The following is a 22,678-nucleotide window of genomic DNA, read 5'->3' as shown; positions in this document are numbered from 1 at the left end:
GCATATGTAAACAGACTTCTATGGAATATATGTAAATGATTTTATTCAATAGAGCCAAAGTTTTTCCATTGCATTTCCGCCTGATTTGCGCCTTACCAAAGTCTCTGCTGTTGCTGTTGCAGTTGTTGTTGTTAGCCTGTAGCACATAAAATTCATTTAATTACGCAAATGTATGCATGTTCATGCAACGCCTGCACTCGTTAATTTTGAGCGTACATGAAATCCGACACAAGATATTGGAGTACATGAGTACATGAGGAACAGAGGCTGGCTGCATCGATAAACTGCACTCAGGTCAAGCTGTTGCCGCTGCTGGCAGCAACTGCAGCAGACGCATGCCACAGGCTGCGGCTTTTTGGGAGCAGGCATCGGCTCGTGTATTTGTAGTTCATAAATTGAATGGCTCGCTGGACCGGGAAGCAACTGTGTGTGGTTTATGGCCCGATGGCCCGATGGCCCGATGGAGGTCATCGCAGTGCTGGAACCTTGGCAATAATCATAATTTCTGAGCTGGACTTTCACATTGTGCCGCATCGCAAAAAGCAGGTTGCATCATTTTCCACACCTAAAAAGATGAGCGCGCAAAATCAATCATAATTAAACACAAACACAAACAAAAAACCAAGTCAAGGTTAACCAGCAGACGGAAGGTAGATCACGGCTGGGTCGGGCAGGTTCTTCTCAAATGCATTTGCAGCTCATTAAAAACGCACAAGTGCAGCGCGCAGCAGAGTGCGAGAGTGAGACGATCGGCAGCTGAGCGCATGTTGCTATCTCGCTCTGGCAAAGGTGAGTCTTTTACCTTTTAGTTTTTTTTTTAATGGCTGCCTTTGTAGATGAGTTGACCTTGGCGTGAATTTTAAGCGGAAATATTATATTGAGCAGACGGTTTTTTACGATCTTTTTATGGCGTTTGCAAAAAATGAAAAAAGAAAAAAAATGGAAATACAACTAAAAAGTATATACCCGCCGCGTTTCACGGCGCGTAGCAAACTGTTTTGGATTTGGTTTTTTAGCTGCAACCTCTGGAAATTTATGATTTATGATGATGCCCGTGACCCTTTAGCCAACAGGCAAAGATCAGGCATCGGACACAGGATCGGCTTAGGGATCGCCGACTGCTGTTTTGTAAACACTCAGTATGAATCCCAGTACCCGCTCGCTTGGACGTGGCGCATTAACTACAGAATAAACGCGACGGCACTGCAGAAATACCGAAATGAGTTAAAATTCGTTAAGTTGTGCAGAAAATATGAAAAATATTTTAAAACACATGGCGAGTAGTGCATAAAAAACGAATGCGAGAAATGTTTCTGTTGTGCATATGCAATGCATCTATATCTGTATATATATGGGCACAGTGTAGTGTGTGTGTGTGTGTGTATGTGAAAATAATTATATACGAATTAATAAAATTATTTAAAATTCAAAACTGCAAAAGTTGAGAGTCTGTTTACTACGAGGCCTGTTTGGCGGGCACATACTTTTTTGAGTAAGTTGAGTCCTATTAAATAAATATACTCTATGGAAAATATAGATTTGCATTGGACACTTCACTTCTCATATTTCTATATATATAAGAAAACTGCTAATAAATATGTATCCAAAAACATTTTGATAAAAAATTAACAAAAATTTACATAAATAAACATAGTTATACAGAGTAAATTATGATTTTATTTTTTATATTAATTTATTATTTTTATTAATTAATGTATAAACATTTCTTAAATTAATTTATTATATTTGCTAATTTTTTATATTACAAATTTATATAATTTATTATTTTTAAATTTTTTATATTATATATTTATATTTATTATATTATAAATTTCTATTATTACCTTTATTATGACTACAAGAGAAATTGTTTAATTGTAAAAAGTTAGTTTATAATAAAATAATACTTTATGTCCTTATAAAACTATGGAGGAGTCTGATACGTCAGCATTGCCCTTAACTCAACAGAAAACCCACAAAAAATCAACTCTGTCAAGAAACGCCAAATGTGGTTAAAGGCAAATGTAATCCTGAAATAAATCAGAGGGGCAACAGATTCATCTCACAGTGCGACTCCCATCGCATCTCATTCTCATTCTCATGCTCGGGCTGCGTTTCAGAGGCGTTCGTCGGTTTTTTGAGTAATTCCGCGGAATACACAGCGGACCAGCCACGCTAAGATATCTGAAATGAACACAAAAAAAAAAAAAAAAAAAAAAAAAAAAAATGAGGAACAGAAACTAAAGAAAAATCTTAAGAGAGCAATAAACAACATGGTTGACAATCTTAAATCTTGCAACTTACAGGGCACCGCAGCAGATACAGATACGAATGCGAATGAATGTCGCAGCCATTATGGAACGTTGCTGTTGCTGTTGTTGTTGCTTTGGACATTTCTTTTTGTTGTTGGCTGAGCGAGCCACACAATCACAATGCCAACAATGCCCAATGTCTGCAGCGGTCATTGCTATGCTGGAATGCAACAACAACAACAACAACAACAAACAATAACAACAACGAGGCAGGCCAGTTTAAAGGCTTGGCCCAGCCATGCCCAGGCCAAGACTCAGAGCCAGAACCAAAACCTGAACCAGAACCTGAAGCAGAGCCAGACCCATAGCCCAAGTGGCTTAGGTAGAAACAGCTCCAACATTGTCTTCCGAGCCTCTCGGACGGTGTCTGGGCCTCGCTGCCGTTGCTGGCTTGTTGTTTGTCTCCTTTATGGCTTCTTTTCGTACCTTTTATCTCCATCTGTGATTGCAGCCAGATTTTTCTTATGTTTTTGTTGGCTTCTTCGTGCCTTTTTTTTTGTTTTGTTTTGGGGTCACATTTTCGTGCTCTGCAGGTACGAGCGAAGCAGATATGAAATTTTCCCCTTGCGGATATCGTGTGGCAGCGTCTTCAGCGTAATGGCTGATAAGCGGCACGCACACCTGAGTTATGGCCGCCAAGTCTGCAGCCCATTAAACTAGCCAACCCGTTAAAGCCAGATCATAATTGGCAGATACACCCCCGCCCGAGCAGCTCAGCTGCTGCTGCTTAACGACTTTTTAAACACTTGTGTTTGCTCTTTGAGGCATACAGATTCAATGACATAACAGATTCTCTCACCGATTCGCCCGCTCCGTCGCCGACAGACAACAACAGACAACAACAGACAACAGGCATTTGGCATTTGATGTTTATTTAATTTACCGCAATTCATAACAATTTCGTTTACGACATTTTTACAGCTCGACGAAAGGCAGTAAACAAAATGCCGGCGTCGATTGTTGTTTGATGCCACGAGCCGGCGTCTCGGCGTAGTTTTATGAGCCACCTTGACGTGCGCCAGCTCCCGTCCGTCCCCAACTCCAGCTCCTGGGCACTGCACCGCACTGCTCTGGGCCAATGGCAATTAAACGCCAAGTGCAGTTAGCAGTTGTTCTGACCGTCCCCCGTTCGCGCCACCACCAATTTATGTGCGTTTTATAGATCGTAAAAGCAACACTAAACAACAGCAAGGTCGTTGATTTTATGATGTGTTGAATGCCGTGCCAGGGCCAGGGCCAGAGCCAGGACGTCTGCCACTTGTCATCATCCAGCATTGCAGCTGTCTGTCCCCGTCTCTTTGAACTAGAGCTGCCTTCCTGATTGGGCTCAAGTGCAAGCGGCATCGTAAAACTCCAGCTAATGCCAGAAAGAGCCGTAAAACGGCTATAAACAAAAGTGTCTGTCCGCAGGGCCAAACGAGACGAGCGCCATTAGGAAAATATTTGTGTTCGGTTTGTAAACAATTTGATTTAATAAGGATAATCACTTGTCGTGTCGTAAAAGACGAAGCAGTTAAACTACTGAGCGATGTCTGCCCAATTGAGTCATGGAATTCATGAGGCTTAACTAAATCATTTATATGTTGAGATTGTATTTCTGTTGAACAAAGTCTAGCAAAATGTCTATGAATTGTAGTGGACTGTGAGAGCTGACTAAATTTATTCAAGAGTTTGCATTGGAAATAAATATGATTTGTGCTTTTAAAACTTGTCAAGACTTCATAAAGTTTATTAAAGGTATCTTGAATTTTTATCATCATTATAATAATTATTATTTATTATTGACTGTACAATCATTTTGATTTTACTTTTTCAAATAAAATCACCCCAATTATTTTATTTTATTTATTTATTTATTTTTTTTTTTTTTTGTATAAATTTCATCCCCATTGCATGGGGTAGCTACCACCCTTTGCATATACATATCAAATGTTGTTTCATGGCCGCAAATTAAGTTTGAATATTGAGTGTCTCTCGTTTGCTTAAAGCCTTTCGTATATTGAGAGTAAGTGTTTTATTTAAAACGTAAAGTTTATCAAACTTAAAGTTGCATTTTTTAAATATACAGAAATTGAGTACAATAAATTTAATTAAATAAATTAATTGAAGCTGTGTCATTTCCTGCTGATCTGAAATATATATAATATAATAATATATATATGAATAATATAAATTTTAGAAAATAATAAAATAACAAGTAAAAAAGCTCTAGTCGAGACTGCTCGACTACGAGATCCGCTGAACCCTTGGAGCAATAGATATTTCAATAATTTTTCGCGTCTTTCAGCTTACATAAGAAACACGACACGAACTGCGAACTGCGAACTGCGACACACATACACTCACACATGCATACACACACAAACGCACACACAGGCACACATACACACACACGCATACAGACACACATACACACACACATACACACACACATACAAAAACACATACACACACAAGCACCCACGCATAAACACGCATGGGCTGCAGTGTGCGCTTACTATGAGAACTTAATTGTTTAATAACTTTTTTTTTTATGGACGTACGATCTTCATGAAACTTTCAGATTATGATTATAACATGAATATACATGTAATTGCCAAAGCACAAGTCTCTAGTATTTGAAATACGCTTTTTACACAAGTGAGGGTGAGGGAGTGAATTTAGAGGTGGGGGTAAATTTTAACAAAAACCGAAATTGTATAAATTGCATATAAGCATACATTAAAAATTTGGAGACCCTAGCAATAAAGGTGTAGAAGATATAATTTTATAACTGGGTTTCGATAAGGTTTTTATCGATAAAAAAAGATCGGGATGAGTTATCGATTTTTAATGATAAACTTGATATGCGCGCTGTAATTACGGACATTTTTAAAAAAATTTGAAGTCTCTAGCTCTTATATCTTCTGAAATCGACGCGTTCATACATACGGACAGACGGACAGACGGACAGACGGACGGACGGACAGACGGACAGACAGACGGACAGGGCCAAATCAACTCAGCTCGTCGCCCTGATCAAGAATATATATACTTTGTGGGGTCTGTCACGCCTCCTTCTGCCTGTTACATACATTTCAACAAAACCATTATACCCTGATTTCCCATTGAAAATGGGTTCAGGGTATAAAAAATAAACAGATTCACTTTAGGCAAGAAGCTTTCGCTTTTTTCTTGTATAACTTAAAATCTACTATATATCTCAAACAAAAATTTATAAAATATTGCATATTAAATAATATAAAAATATTTATTTAGATAACATATTAGATTATCAAAATGTTTGCAATTTAGCTTCATTTAATAATTGAAGGCAAAGCAAGGTCAAATGCCCAAAAGCAAAAACAATAAACCAACATTGTATATATAAGTACCTATTCTTATCCACAGCTACAGCATGTCCAAGAGTCATTATTTAGCCAGCTGAAGACGTGTTGATAAGCAATGCCAGTCCCAGTCCCAGTCCCAGTCCCAGTCCCACTTCCAGTTCCATATTCATATATGTTCCACACGAAGCAAACGCAACAGCGGATGGGGCAGACAGAGAACAATTGAACTAATGACGTGACTATGGACAGTCGGCATCGGTCTGCGGTTCGGTTCATTCGCATTCGACCATCCGGCCGAGTGTCCAGGTTCCATTCAACGTCTGGCCGGTGGCTCATTGTTATCATGCGGCCTGGTCGAGACTTATGCATCGAAAGTGTTGTTAAATTACGCCAAATTGCTTAATTCCAATAATGAAACGGACCGGCTGAGCGCCTCAGAGTCGGCCACTCAATGAAATTATAAATTTTCGGTCGTCCAAGTGATATGCAAAGCGCATGAAAATGAAGCCCCAACAGCGAATTTAATTTTTGTTTTCTGTTTCTGTTTCTGTTTCTGTTTCACTGTCTGTATGCGGCTTCAATGGATCGCACTGGGGGCGATCGCACCTCATTGCGAACGCCTCAATGACCGAAACAATTCCCGCACCGATTCCCGATCCCGGCCAGACGGCGGCGCAAAGGGAGCCCATTAATGGGCCAATCCAATTGGTCGTTAATGTTGCTTTTTATTTGCCTTTTATTGCGGCTCTCTTCTTGTTATTGTTTCTGCTGCTGTAGACTTACTCAATTTTATTATTGTTTATTTATGCGATTTTAAATAATGCGCAGCAATTCTCAAAGATAAGACGCGGCCTGTGAACTTTTCCCCTCTCCTCTTTTTGCTGCATTGATTTACGGCCAAATTATTTATTAGCTGGGTGCAAGTTGGGCCCGACTGGACTGTTGGATAGGTTTGGTTCTTAATAGAATTTCGTTTGTTTCTTCTTTTTTATTATTATTATTATTTTTGGCGCCCAAACAAAGCATTATAAACTTTTTCATAGTTCTTTGTGGTAGATAAAAGCAAACAAAGAAGCGAAGTCTTGTGAAGTTTAGTTTTATTATTTATTGACATCGTTATCGTGGGCGTATACACAATATTTCATAAATTTCGATTTGTGCTAGATATTTTGTATTGGAATACCGTGGGTGGTTTTCGCTGACTCGAATGAACAATAGATGAATGTAAGAGATAGGCTAACTATTAATGAAGCTGTATTTCTTCAAGGTTGGCATAATATTTGGATAAAATATAAATTAGAGATACATTTTGACATGTCAATAATAAATGCCTAATGAATTGGGATTTACTTTTAGAAAATAATGTATAATCTAATATTATGTTGTTTTATTTTACTGGGAATACGTCAAACAAATCAAAGTTAATAAAAGTAAGGGTATAAAATATATATATTAGAATCATATAGACCATAATAAGATTATTTATTATGTGGTATATAAAATTGATTAAATAGTATATTTAAGTTTGATAATATTTCATTGATTTAAGATGCATATCAATTTGAAAAGTCTTCTTGATTCCTAATTTATGTTTTATTTGCAATTTAAAAGAAAATAGAAAATAACAATTTATATTTATTATGCACAGAGAACTAAATTGTGCTACAAAGCAAACTTTTTTTAATAAATTTAAATATTATAAATATATATACGAATACATATGTGTAACATAATTTAAATTGAAAACTCCAAATGATATACATATGATGATAGATAAGTAGAAAATTTTCAATTAGCAGCCTAAACTCTTATTTGTTCGGGTGTAATTGTATTATTAATTATTTGATATTATTATAAAAAGTGACAAAAAAAAAATGCATTTTAATTTGTCGGGTGAACGACCTAAAACATTCGCATTTTTCATGTTCTTGAAAAAAAAAAAAAAAATTAATTAATAAAAAATAATAAAAAATATTAAAAGTTCTTTAGATCGAAATGTGTAGGCCAGATACTTCTCTTCATCATAGCTGATTAATTTTTGTATACACAAAAATGTATTTCATTAAAGTCGTGTTTTTCGTTAAAGAGTTATAACTTAGGACATCTCAGCCAGCTGAATGGAACTGTATATTTTCGTTATAGCCGAACTCTACTATACCATGTTGACCATTCGAATAATTTATATTTACTTTATAGATTTCTTTTGTTTACTTAGCTTTTCGTGCAGCTGCAATGGTTTTTGGAGGTTTGATTGTAATTTGATCGAGCACTGCCATAGATTCATAGCTAGGTTGGCGACTCACGTTCTCGCCGTACTTCGTTGCACTCTTGGCATGGTTAATGCTTGCGCTGTGACTGCCCCTGCCCCTGCCCTTGGGGCAGCACGTTGGACACGGAGGCGTTTAATGCACGTCAACAAAAGCAACAGTATGGGCAACACAGCTATGCGAGTTGGTCTGGTGACGCTTGGACGTTTGTTGTCACTTTATCATTGTCGAGTATCATAATTTAGGCGAATCGCATGCAAGCTGACAGTCAGACAGCTGGACATGCGAATCGTTGGCTACACCCACGCTCTTGCTGCTCACGCCAGCAGCAGCAACAACAATGACAACTGCAATGAATAAAATTCGTTGACATTCGTTGCGCTGACTAAGCGGTAAATGAGATTCACATAGAGGGGCGCAGAGAGTGAGTGAGCGAGAGAGGGAGAGAGATAGTTGTCCCCAGGCTGGAACGTGTGCAATCTTGGCCATGCTTAGATGCATGCGTTTGCCCTGTTGATGGACAAAACGTCTGGCCACGCCCCACTGCCCACTTTGGGCAATGACTGTTCCGCAGTCATGGGACTTCCTGCGACAAGTTGTTGTGCTAACAGCTCGCATTAAGTATTTAATGGTTTCTGTTTTCATTATGTGGCCGAAAAAAGACTAAACGGTGATGCAGCCTGGTCAACAGTTTACTGGCCATTGATTAAATGGCCAGGCCATCAGCTTTTGGCCAAAACACTGAAATTAGTTGGCATTTTAACACGAACACCTGACGCTAACACTGAACATCGACTGTGACTCTGGGGCCGGGCTTTCTGCAGGCTCCGGCCAGATGCCTAGTATCTCTTTAGTCAAGTGGATTATATTACCCGGAATGGGTGGGGAGGGGGCCCCATGTGCAGTCAGAGCTCGTGTACATGAACGGCCATTATCGATGGTGCATGCCACAGAGGCAAGGCAACAGCAACAACAACAACAATGGGTTATTGAACGATAATTCCATTTAAGCAAATGTTCGCGTTGAGCACCAGAATTGTCCAAATTATAGCATGTGTGCGGTCCAGGTTAACCCCTGCCCTCGCTACACGCCTCTCTCTCTCTCTCTCTCTCTCTCTGTCTTTGCCTCTCTTTCGCTCCCTTCTTCTGTTATTCCTTGACTCGCTGCATATAAATTAAAAAATGTAAAAGTTTCTTCAAAATCAACTCGATTGCAACATTCTTTTTTTTCTGCTGAAATGCGCGTAATAACACACGCAAAGAGAACAGAACAGTACAGAGAATACCCCTACTAGCCCCCTCTGTCACAGCCTCCGCCTCTACCTCTATTTGTGCCTTTCCCTGTCTCATGTGTGCGTGTGTCCACAGAGCGAACAATCCGTAGAGAAGATGCATTTTTACTTAAACGTTTTACTCCTCGAATAATGGCCTTAATGACTTTAATGGCGTACGGATAATTTCGCCGACGGGCAACTGAATCAGCCGTCGCCCCGTTCTGCGCCACTCGACCCCATCTCGAGTCTTCGACTTTAATTGGGAGGAAAGTTGCCGCCGCTCTAGATGCAGCTCGTCTCCTTTTGACTGCCGTGAAATACCTGTAATTTGTTGCTTCTGCAATTCATTTAAAATGCACTTGATTGGCCAAAGCAGAGAGCAGAGCTTTCATCTCATAAGAAGATTAATCAATATGTGCAAGATCTCATCAGACTCTCTGTATATGATTATGCTACCAATGTTCTCTTTCTATTCAAATGAACGTGAATAAAAATTATAAAAGATTTAATAATCTTAACTATGAATCAAAGGTATTTTGCTATGGAAAGGTGCAGAAATCTTAATTCTACTTAAGCTATGGATTCACTCTTAGATAAGGGATTATTTATCTGATCGCATCATCTCTCATTATATTAATATTGCTATTAAGTAAATTTAGAATTCATAAAAGCCTCTATAAGTCAATATAATAAGCTATAATCCAATCATTATATCAATGTAAAATCTATACTCTTAAAAAAATTATAGATAGTCTATATAGATAGCTTAAGCGCAGTCCGTGCTTAAACTGATGCTAGCTCAGTATTTTTTTTAAAGACTATGTAGATTGGACCTTCACCTGGCACATCAAAGAACCGCTAGTTGAATTATTTATCAGCTGGAATACGCATCTGCAGCTGCTCGAGCAATCAGCACAGCCAGAGTAACCTTGACTACTCGCAACTGTTGAGTGTGAATGAGTCGTTAGACTATAAGAGTAATGAAACAGGTACGACTACAGAGAGACGAAGTGAAAAACAAAAACAAACAAAAAACTCATCGTGACAAGGTGACACAAATCAAAAAGGTGCAACATAAAAAATGGCATTGGGAAAACAGCTCATTAAGGAAAGTAGCCGAGGAAAAGTGCCAAATGGCGATGGCGATTGCCAGCGTTGACCACCGAGTGGAATGACATGAAACACGATGCAAGGGGCTACAGGGTATGCGGGGGTGGCGGCGGGAATTTGTTGAATGACAAGTCGCACATTTTCAAAAGAAATTACGACAAGAGAAAAGAAAACATTGGAACATGAACATAAATTCAAAACGAGACAGAGCCAAACAGACGTCCAAAAAAATTTTGGAAATGGGAAAATGGAGAGGAAAACAAATTTTAAAAAAAATATACATATAAGAAAAGAGAAGAGAAGAACAGCTGCCAGCGAGAGGAAGGAGAACGATTCGTGTTGATGGATACGTGTGTATATACATATATATCTATAGCTATATGTCTTTGTATTCCCAAATTAGTCTAAAGCGACTCAATTAAAAGAAAAAGCAGAAATTGATAGGACAGACTGGGAGGCAGAGGAACAGAGATAGATAGCGACACAGAGTGAAACGCGAGCGAGGTGAATATTTAAAAACGCATTAAAGAATACAAATATTTTTGTTAATTGTTTACAAAAAACATTCCCAGTGCTCATTAAGAATGTCGCGCTGCAGAATTTATAAGTCTGGCCGAAAATGCGACTTTTTCATTAAAATTCCAGCGGCGAGAACAGTAAGAGAACGAAAGAAGCAAAAAAATATATATTTATATATACATGAACAAAAAAATTGCTTTTATTATTTTAATTACCAATTCCAAGCGAACTGACAAACTCAGCTGGCAGTTGGGCCAGTCAATATTAATTTCATAAAAATAACTGCAGCCATTTTTTTCTATTCTATTGTTGTTGTAGTTGTTTGTTTTTCTTCATTAATGTCCCTTATAGAAAACGTGTCTTTTATTTCTCGCGCAGCTGCGGCCCGAGCTCACGGCCAACTGTCGGTCAGAAGGGGGGGCTGTGTTGAATGGGGAACTGGGGAGTTGCTAGCGGAATGTTTTCTTTATAAAAACTCCCGATTGAGCGCGACAGACATGCCAAACATTCATAGATAGATGCGCATTTGTGGCCCGTTCGATAAACATTTATTGGGCAATCCAATCACGGAATTCACGTTCGCGTCGTGACAGTTTCGTTAAAATGTTTTTTGTTTAATTTTCTTCTCATTTCATTTCAATTTAATTTTTTTCTTCTCTTGGTTGGGGCTAAAGAATTATTTGGTGTATGAAAGACATATAAATAAAATCATATGTGCTGGGGATAACTAAAAACTTGGCGAAATCGAAAATAATTTATAATTAAATATGACTCTCAATTTCGATACAAATTGAAGGTTAATGTAAAAATTATGAATCTGGTCTTTATCATTATTTGTATTAAGAAATATATTTAAATACAAGCTATTATAAGCTGAAATCCACTTAGTTTAAACTGTATTATGTTTACCACATAAATTAAAAAATGTATATTAAATTAAAACCAATTTAAGCTGAGGTCTATATAGCTAAGATATTCAAACATTTTTTATTGTTACTATTCCTTCCAAATTTGCTTCTCGTATTTTTATGATAATCATAGCAGCAATACGTAATTTGTGTGCTTAAAATTTAACAAAATATATTACAAAATGTAAATCTGAAAATTTCTGTTGCTTTGGCAGAAGTTTGGGATAAATTCAAATTAAGTCAGCTCCTAAATTGTGGGGAATATGTGAATTAAAATATAATTAAATAAAATCGATTCATTCTAAAAAGGAAACCATCTGCTCAAAGATTTTTTTACTTCGTTTTCCCATAAATATTGTAATATTAAAATTTATATAACAGCTTGCTACTCCCCATGCGTGGTCTTATTAAGAATTCTGAGCTTACAAATTATAATAAAATTATTCTGTTATAACTGTCTTTTATATAGTGTTCCTGAAAGAATATTTCATGAATTACCTCCCCTCAAGCCGAACAATATTTTTACAATACAACAGCAAAACTTTACTGTCAAGTCATCAAAAGACGCAGACAAATTGCCATTTGATTCAATGAGGCTAATACACACTCACACACACACATATACATAAACGCTGAGACGACTGTGATCCTTGATGGGGCAAGTCGGTGATTAGACGCATCATCTTGGGGCAATTTGTCACCACACAACGAGGAACGGCAGGCAAATGGCCACTAAAAATCATTTAAAGAGAAATAAAAATATTTTTTATAGCATTTTTATAGTTGTTGCAACAATCTAATAACAATCCAAATAATTATCCAAACAAACAATTTCACCGATGCCGAAGCGACGGCAAAGGCAATGGAAACGCTCAGAGCTCAGTTACAGTTACTGTTGCTGCTGCTGTTGCTCCGACGGACGCCGAAAATGAGCCATAAAACGGACATAAAACCCCAGTGCGAAGCGCTACTGCCATGATAGGCCACGCCTCCGCTGCGACAGCGCTGCCGACGACTACGACGCGCATACGGAAGCCATAACGGCCATAACGATAACTCAAAGCAAATGGCGTGCGCAAGCGGGACAGATAGAGTCCCGAGAGAGCGAGCGGGAGCGAGAACGAGCACGCTGTGAAGAGAGCGAAACTGCGCACCCTAATGGCTGCGCATACAACGGCGACTGGTTTGCTGTCTCTGCTGCTGCTGCTGTTGATGTTGCTCTCTCTCTCTCTCTCCCTCTCGCAAACGATGCGTTCAATGTTGAACCTGTGCCGGAGCCACGTGTCTCTCGCATTAAAACAAGTAAATCGCCAGTTGAGCATAATCGATACGTAGCCCGTTCTGATTTCATTCGTGAGAATTGCTTTTCTCACGCTCTTCGACTTCGGCAGCGCGCCGACGTCGCCAGCGAAGTGGCTGTTGTTGTAGCCATAACTGTCGTCGTTTATGGCCGTTTTAAGTGCGACTGAGATGGCCTCATAATCGTTTGCTGAATGTTGCTCAATTGTTCGCAGTTACCGACGCGCTCTTTTCGAGTTTCCACAGGCCTCTGGGCATTTGCATGTTTGTTTGCTTGCCAATGCAGCCTAATGATGTTTGCCTGCATTAATTAGTATTGATTTAATTAATGTAAGTGCGTGTATGTGTGTAGGTTTGCTGTCCAGCACTGCTGACCACAGGTTTCACTCCACTCCAAACACCCTCTCACTCACACTCGTTGCGGGCATTGCTCTCGCTCTCTTCGTGCTTTTTTCGGGGGCGCTTTTTGCAGCAGCACCAACAACAACAACAACAACAACAACAACAGCAGCAAAAACGCAAAAGCTCTCGCGCGCGCATCTGCCGACTTTGCACGGCTGCCAGAATGGGACATAAAATGTGCCAGGCAGTTAAAATGTAGATTTAAGTAAGTGGAAACGAGATCGTTACGTTGGCGCATAAAAATAAAAATCATTGTTGTTGTGCACTGATTGAAATAAGCAGAGCCAACAGAGCGAGGGCCCAAGCCCAAGAAAATCGTACGATTTTCCGCCCCAGCCACCAGCTGCGTTCATTTCGTGAGTTTTCACTCGGCTTTTCTTTGAGTGAAACTCTGCGCCCGCGAGTTGAGTTCATTTCAGCGCCGGGACAAACATGTTGCGAGCGTTTGGCTCCTACTCGCTGGCCCATTCGAGATTAATCAATGCTCTAGGCCTGCTCCAAGTGGAGCCGCGGCACCTTAATAACACCTCAAACTTGTTTATATATCCAGCCAAGCAATACGCTAGCATTTCTTCTCTGCCCGCTCCCTTTGGCCATTTAACTATTCATTAATTCTCGTTACTTGCTTATTTTTTTCTCTCTCTCTCTCCCTCGCTCTCTCTGTTTTGGGTCTGCTTTTTAAGATTCTTTTCATTTTCATTTTATGGATTTTATGCGGGTCTTTATGACTTTTATGGGGTTTAGTGCGTGCCAAAAACGAAGAAAAAAAGTACAACTTTTAATTGAATAATGCCCAAGCGGCCGCCGGCGTCGGCTTTTCGGTTTTGTTATTGTTGACGCTGTGGCTGCTGATGTTGTTGTTGTTGTTGTTGTTTCTTGTCTGGGGTGTTGGCGTCAACGCCCGCAACAGTAATTAGGCAGATAAACATTTAATTGGCAAATTCAAATTGGGAACTACCATGAAATCCCATATGCATTTTAATTGGGCCAGAAAAAAGTGAAGAAAATATGAGCAGAAGTTTCATAACTTAAGGAAGATATTGAAAAGATAATAGAATTAAAAAATAAAATTAAAAATTATAGCAATGATTAATTAAAAAATACAAATTTTAAAGTTGGGTTTTTAAAGATCTCTTGGAATATAATATATAAAATTAATAGTTTTTGTATAAATGGGATCATTTTTATAATTTTCTTGTGGAAAGTTTCGTAACTCGACAAGCTGCATATGTTATGGGCCCACATAATTGGCTGTGTTGAAGGCAGGAAAAGGTAAATTGATAAATTACAAAAAATTATTAAAAGAAAAAACTGAAGAAAAGAAACCTTATAATATAAATAATCAGCAAGTGGAACTTGTCGCACCGAGCCGACGTACTCAACATAATTGCCAGCTGGTCCGGATCGCATTAATTGAAGTTTTTAATATGCCTGCCCTCTTTCTGGGACCCCGTGGACGGTCGGACGTTGGGCTGGACGGGAAGTGAGTGTAAACACGACATGAAATGCTGCCATTGCCAGCTACTTAGACGGGACTGCAACAGGAATTTGCGTGTGCAGCACATGCAGCAATCCACATGCCGCATGCAACATGGCCAGCTCGGCTCGGACCAGAGGACCCCCTGGCAGGGCGCTGCCAACTCCTTTGGCATGCCGCGTGTGAAAGGCTGCAAAGGATGAAATTTATGAGCGGCACAGGCTCTTGTAATTGCACGCAATGCCGTTGCCATTGCTGTTGTTGTTGTCGTTGGCATTGCAGCCAGCGAGGAGTCGGCGACCTGAACGGGTCGAGAACGAGTCGCGTCGGTCACACGAGTTTCAATTTTTCAAAATTATGAAAACAGCAGCAGCAAAAAGTTGAAAACAGCGCTGCAAAACAAACAGAGCACGTCCACATCGTTGTTGCCGCTGTCCGGCTCGTCCTGCTCGTCCGGCCCGTCCTGGCCGCATGTGGCGCGAGTCCATTTGCCACACCAAGTGCCACACGGATCGGTTACGTGGAATGTCCTTTTAATGGACTTTACACACTCACACTCACACAGCGCACGTCGCATCCTTTTACCAAACCTTTTACGCTGCACTCGTGTTCCGCGCCGTTTGATTGCCGTGAATAGCTGCCGCATGATTTTCATCCTTTTCCGCCAGTTTTCATTTTTCCTAACTCTCTCTCTCGCTCTCTCTCTCTCTCCCTTCTGTTGCCCTCGTCACAGGCACGTCATAATTCCTCAGTGTCCTGCCGTGCAATTACGGTACGTTGCAGCGTGCGAGCAGTTTCCTCCGGACAGCTGACCAGTTGGCCAGCTGACTGATTCTTTGCGGTCATTAAATTCACATAAATGAAGCGTTCCAAATGAGCACAAAAGAGTTTTATGGATACAAATATATACTGATATATATGTAGAGGTTCCTTCTGGGTTTCTTTTGATACTTAACAATTCCAAGCGTTAGACTTTAAACAATTATATTTCTTTGAAATAATTTTGAGTACTCTTTGCAAATCAAGTATTGTTCTTTATATATTGTCTATATATATGATAGGTCTACAGATGAGATAAATTAACCTTGATCAAAATGTTCCTTTTATACTCTGAACTTCAAAATTATGATTATCGACTAATATCGACAATATCTACCTCATATAGTATATGAGAAATATTTTATTTATTATTTTGTATTTAATTTACAATAAAATAGATATTTGATTGCTTGCCAATTCAATCAAAATAAATAATATAATTTAAAAAAAATTGTATACATATGTATAAAAAATCTGCATATTTGACTATTCATTTAAAATACTTGATATAAAACCAATTTTATTATTATTTATATTCCTTTGTTGAGAAATTAATCTTATTTAGCTATTTGGTCATACGATTTGTTTACACAAATACCCAACAGCTTTAATAAATTCCAGTCTTATACTGACAAATTTGCTTAATATATGGTTGTTAATGCCAGATCCCATTAACAAGAATTGCTCCTCCCGCACCACACACTGTTATGTTGTTAACAGCATTCTGTTAATAACATCACCCAGTTCTCCTACTGGTTCGCGGTACTTAGCGCCCGCTGAGTACTTCGTCTCGCGACTACTTGTCACTTGCCTATCCTGGCATACATACATATATTTAACACCATTATACGAGCTGAACAGCTACCATCCTACAAATAAAGACGAGGAAATTACCACCCGGTCTTTTTACTTATCGGCGACGCCACCACTCCAACATTTGGTCCTTCGAGCCGGATCTTCGTCCACCTTCACACCAGCATTCCATCGGCCGTCGAGATAAGTACCCCATTCTTGTCTAGAGTAGTACATGCATATATATATGCATAAATACACTGGCACCTCTCATCCGCCTTCCCTTGCATATACATATACATATATGTACTAATCTAGCAATATTTCGACTACATACCTATATGTATATATTCTTATATATATAGATATGTATTAAGCTTTGTTTAAATCCGATTAATATTTATTAACACGAGAAGAACAATATCCTTTGTTGATCGTTTAATAAATTTATTTACATATTCTGCCTTTTCACACATCCGCACATACTCATATTTATAACTAGTCGCCGGCTGCAGAGTGACATATATACATACATATATATGTACATGCTCCTCGCTTAACTATTAAATAAAACACAATATCCTTTGTTATTTTTAATAGTTTTATTTTGCAATTTAATAATTAATCCTCCAAGCATAATTATTTCTACTTGTTTTATTTATCTATTTGCTAATTGTGTGTCCGCTTTCTTCTGTTTGTACGAACATACGCTCATACATACATACACATCCATGTATGCACATATGACAACATATGGCGTACAAATAGCCAAGCAACACAATTAACATATATGTAAATTCACAATTGCAACTTCCACATACATATACACGACACATTTACAAAATAATAAACTTAAATTGTTAAATTGGTTGTTTTGTTTTGTGTCCAAGCAGCTGAGATCGTCACTAGTATCGATAGAATTTTCAATAACTATCACCGGCCGCCACAATTTCTGACGATAGTTGTGTCACGATCAGTATTTATCGTATTTCAAAGAGCCATTGTAAAGCAAAATATAAAGCCACCCTCTTAATTATTAAATTTATCCTAATTACAATAATTAATTACAAAGTCGACTTTCAAATTAAGAATTTGGTTATTTAATTTATCCTAATTAAATAAATTAAACTTTTTTGCCTCTTCTTCTTCTTTGTTTTCGCTTTACTTGCTTAAAAGGCAATAATTCTTTTCTAATTTGCTCTACGTTCAGTTGACAACTTTCTTGCTCTTGTCAACTGAATTACTTTGCTCTTTGAGTGAATTTCTGTCTCCATATCAGAAATTTCCAGCAGCTAACTTCTAGTTAGTATCCATGTCTGATCGTTCGGGTCGAGCGCAACTTAGTGTACCAGCTTCGCGTCTGATCAAGCGCAGTGCCTCTGCATCACCCATTCCGTCCGGGAAACCGCAGACAAGCAGCACTTTCAAGCGTAGTCCGGTCGTCACCCGATCCAGTATAAAGCCCGCCAGTCCGTCTACAATGTCGTTGTCTGACTTCATCTCGGCTGCGGATAGGCTCATCAAGTTTGAGTCGCGCATTGACAGTCCCGGAGACTCTAATGCCACCCAGGCGGCTCAGCTCCGGGCCTTCGAGATCCGTCGAGATCGGGTCAAGGCATTGTGGGATGATGCTGAGCAGCAATATAAGGTCTGTGCCAGAGCATTGAGCCAAGGGGCGAGCAGTGGCGAAGTTGAAGCCACGGAGGCCAAATTCGACAACTGCTACACTGTCTACGAGCGGTGTACGACCCATCTGGGTGTACAGATCGACGCACTTTCCGCATCGAGTACACCGCCCGCTCCTATGTCCGCTCCTTTCGCCACGTCTGAAGGCTGTCGCCTTCCACCCGTTGACATGGAAGTGTTCCACGGCGACTACTTGCGCTGGCCAACATTCCGCGATCTTTTTACTGCGATCTACATAAACAATCCGTGTTTAACTCCGGTGGAAAAGCTGTTCCACCTTAATTCAAAAACAGCAGGCGATGCAAACGCACTAGTCGCAGAGTATCCTCTCACAAACGACGGCTTTGCATCGGCTTGGGTCTCTTTGTGTGATCGGTTTGAGAATAAGCGGCTGTTAGTCAACAGCCAGCTTAAAACTCTTCTCAACCTTTCCAAGATCACCAAGGAGTCAGGCTCGGCTCTCAGAGAGTTGCATAGCACTATGCACAGATGTGTCACGGCAATCGAGCATGCTCAGATATCCACTGAAAGTTGGGATTGCATTCTTGTGTTCCTGTGCACTTCAAATTTGCCGGAACAAACTCGATCTCTCTGGGAGCATTCATTGAAACGAAAAACAGAAATCCCAGCCTGGCAGGACGTCAGTCACTTCCTTAGCGAGCGCGCTCGTGCTCTTGAAGCTATGGAAGGTGACCGTTCTGTTCCAAAAGTTCCGAACTCAATTCCGAGATCTGCGAACCCTGCCCTTCCCGAACGACTGAACTCGTTCAGAACGCAAGTGGACACAATCGGCACAAGGTGCGATCTGTGTTCAAGAGAGAATCATCCAATCCGATTCTGCCATCAGTTTCTCCAACTATCCATTCATGAACGAGAAACTTACATAAAATCGAAGAAGCTTTGTCTAAACTGTTTCGCTAAAGGTCACCAGTTACGAGAGTGTACCAGTACTCACAACTGTTTCACGTGCAATGGTCGACATAACACCCTACTCCATAGGGACAATAGTCTTCGGACCGCTGCTGCCTCCACAACAGCTATAGCTCCGACTCGTACTCCAGTTATGTCCAACGTCCAAACGTATCTGGCTGCCAACACACGAGGTGTCCTCCTCGGCACGGCGGTGATTAATATATGCCATTTCGGCGCAACTTATCCCGCCCGTGCTTTAGTCGACTCAGGGTCCGAAGCGACTTTCATTTCTGAGCGACTGTTCCGAAAAATCAAGTTGCCATTCAAGTCCGTGCATACTCAGGTCTCCGGCCTGAATCAAGCAGTGACAGCTGAGGCACACAAGGTATGCAACTTTGATATTGGCTCTCCGTTGAAGCCGAGAATGCGAATCAAGGCTTCTGCTCTCGTTGTTCCAAATCTGGCTGGTAACATCCCTTCGTCCCCAGTTCCGCAACTCTTGTTAAACAAACTTCCGAAAATTCAGCTAGCTGACCCCGAGTTCTACAAGAGTGCGGAAATTGATGTCCTGATAGGCGCGGATATCCTTCCGACTATCATTCAGGGAGGTTATCACCCTAATATTTGTGGGCCTCTTATAGGTCTGGAGACTGTTTTCGGTTGGGTACTGACAGGCCCACTTTCACAGATGATACCAGGAACGGTCTCCTCCTTCACAACTCAGGTTTCCGTTTCGGAAGAGGCGAAACTTGAGTCTCCGCCAACCGTATCATCTGACGAAGCTCTTCCATTCCGAGCTCCAAACAGCACCACTCCGAAAGTGAGGGTCGGTTTCAAGGCTCTTCGTCCAGCACTGAATGATATTCTTCATTCAGGCCCATCATTCCAACCCGATCCTCGTCCTCCTTGTGCTGTCAAACTAACCTCCATGTTGTGTCCTAACGAGCAAGTAATTCTACCTCCAACTCATTCGATCTTCCAGATAAAGACGCCGTCATCAGAAAGCAGCAAGCCACGCGGTACCAATTCCTTCCAGTGCCGCGTGTGCCCAGGAGCCCACGGTCTCCGGGATTGCCAGCGTTTTCTGGGCCTTTCAGGGGAGAAGCGGATGCGTGCGGTACTTACACATAAGTACTGTACGAACTGCTTGGCTCACGAGCACTCCGGGCAATCCTGCCGGAGCAAGGGACGTTGCAAAACGTGTGGCCAGAATCACCACACGCTCCTGCATCTCCAGGGATCAGCACGTCTCTCCGCCTCGACTCCTAAACAGGCGGTCACAGCTCCGCTGACGACCTTGATCCGCACAGCAAGAGGTCTCCAGCTTGGACATGACGTCTTAATTTGCAATCCTTGCAAGGGGGGGGAGTATGTTAATGCCAGATCCCATTAACAAGAATTGCTCCTCCCGCACCACACACTGTTATGTTGTTAACAGCATTCTGTTAATAACATCACCCAGTTCTCCTACTGGTTCGCGGTACTTAGCGCCCGCTGAGTACTTCGTCTCGCGACTACTTGTCACTTGCCTATCCTGGCATACATACATATATTTAACACCATTATACGAGCTGAACAGCTACCATCCTACAAATAAAGACGAGGAAATTACCACCCGGTCTTTTTACTTATCGGCGACGCCACCACTCCAACAATGGTAATACTTTTTATTATGCACATTTTTATTTTTATTTTTTTATTTATTTATTTATTTTTTTTATTTTTGTAAATAAATAAATAAGATGTAAATACATTTACATCTGTTCAAGCATTTGAGACAAAAAGCTCCATTGGCTTATATGAATTTTAAAAAAATGTTATTATATATATAAATTCATTATATAAATTCCGTTTATTATATACAAGTTTATATAACTAATGCTGAGCCATCTCTCTCAACCTTAATATAAGACAAACGACCATTTCGCTTGTTTGAGCCAAACACTGAATCATTTGACACTCAGACCCCATTTGAAAAAGTCAAGTACAGTTGAATTTATGCATTTATGGCCCTTGGCCGCTGCTCAAGTTGACAAATCGTGCATTGGTCGAGTGGAGCTGAAGGGCGGGCCGCAGATGCACTGACAAAGCCAAAGGCAGAAGCAGCAGCAGCAGCAGCAGCAGCAGCAATGGCAATGGCGTTGGCTGTGGCAATGGCGATGGCAACGGCAACGGCGACGGCGACGGTATTGGTAGTGTCAGAACTGACGCTGAATTTATTACTGGGGCTTTATTTATGCGCTTATCGCGTTGCCAGTTGTTGGCCTTAGCACGTTGTCAAGTGTTTATCTTGGCCCGAGCCCCAGAGCCAGTTCGAGAACTCAAATGGAACGAAATGAAATACCTAAAAAGCTTAAAAGCAAATTTATGGCTGCAGCTAAATCATGCGACATAAAAAAAAAAAAGAAAGAGGAAACAACTAACGCATGCTGCACATATATATATCTATATGTATATCTGTAGCTGAATCTGTCGCTGTACCTGTATCTGTATCTGTATCTGTCGTTGTATTTTGTAGGAGTGCTGTGCGTCGCTTGAATGAGCCTGTCGCATGATTTAGCTGCCATGCGAGAGTCAAATTTAAATAATAAATATTTCATAGTTACAACAACAAGCAACCAACAATGAAAAGCGAGAAAATCGAAAGCCAAATGTCTAAAATATTCAAAGCGAGACGCGCAAACGAAAAATTGTGCGACTAAATCAAAATGTTGTCGAAATAAAACGTTTGAAAATTGAATTTCGGGTTTCTTTTCTTTCTTTCCCTCTTTCTCTCTCTCTCCCTCCCCCTCTCACTCTATCTGTGCGTGTATTCATCTCTAACCAAATTGAAAACATTTGTAACGGAAATGAAAACCATTTCTCTCTCTCTCTCTCTTTCTCTCTCTGTTGCTCCCCCTGTCTTCCCTGCCTTTAACTTTGAGGAGGGGCTGCGTCGGCAAAACCCCAAAAAAATCTCGACTCGTTGGCAACTCAGCGTTGGGGTCTGAATTTAAATTAAGAAATTTATCTTTTGAATACGTCTCTTCTTCTTCTTCGCCTCTCTCTTTTCTCGTTCAAATCGTGTTCCCTTTGTGTCTGCGTTTGTTTTGTAAGTCGCCTTTGTTGCTTACAGAAATAAAAATCTCTCACCTTCTGGCAAATAAAATTGAAATTCGTTTGATTATGCATTTGATATACTTTTTATTTTTTTTTTTGTTCACCTCATGTTTTAAGCGAAATAAAAATGGAATAAATAAGCAAAAGATTTCTAAGATTTTATCAAGAATTCTTGCCTAAATAAATTGAAATTTATGCCAAGTTTATTCCTCAGTCATTTGGCATGTGCTAAACGAGTCGCCGAGATTTGCTTAATTTAATTTGCTAATTTTAATTTATTTAAGCGCGCAGTTTTGCACCTTTTGAAGCTCGAGATGTCCCCTCGGCCCCAATTTACGGCCAGCCGTGAAACCAGAGTGGGCGTGGAGCCATTCGAAATCGGAGAGCATTTTGAATTTGCATACGAAATCTCGCATCATCTAAATAATTGCCTTGAATTAGCTGATATTTAGAAGGCACTCAAATAAATTCGG

The 22,678-nt window shown here is 40.1% G+C and overlaps 1 long non-coding RNA gene across 2 annotated transcripts in view; it reads left to right on the top strand.

Moving 5' to 3' along the window:
* The first annotated feature begins 399 nt into the window (after positions 1-399).
* Positions 400-22,678, top strand: part of LOC149270636 (uncharacterized) — a 38,833-nt gene continuing 16,554 nt past the window's right edge. Inside the window, exon 1 of one of the 2 annotated variants that reach the window (XR_016269514.1) lies at positions 400-1,492. This is a non-coding gene — a long non-coding RNA (uncharacterized LOC149270636). Of the gene's footprint in view, positions 1,493-16,363; positions 20,764-22,678 lie in introns of those variants that run through there. The other variant, XR_016269515.1, reaches the window with a different exon arrangement.

The sequence above is a fragment of the Drosophila arizonae genome, chromosome 2, assembly GCF_054131065.1.
Source record: "Drosophila arizonae isolate 15081-1271.41 chromosome 2, UAZ_ARI_1.0, whole genome shotgun sequence".
NCBI lineage: Eukaryota > Metazoa > Arthropoda > Insecta > Diptera > Drosophilidae > Drosophila > Drosophila arizonae.
This window is presented reverse-complemented; position numbering and strand designations above follow the sequence as displayed.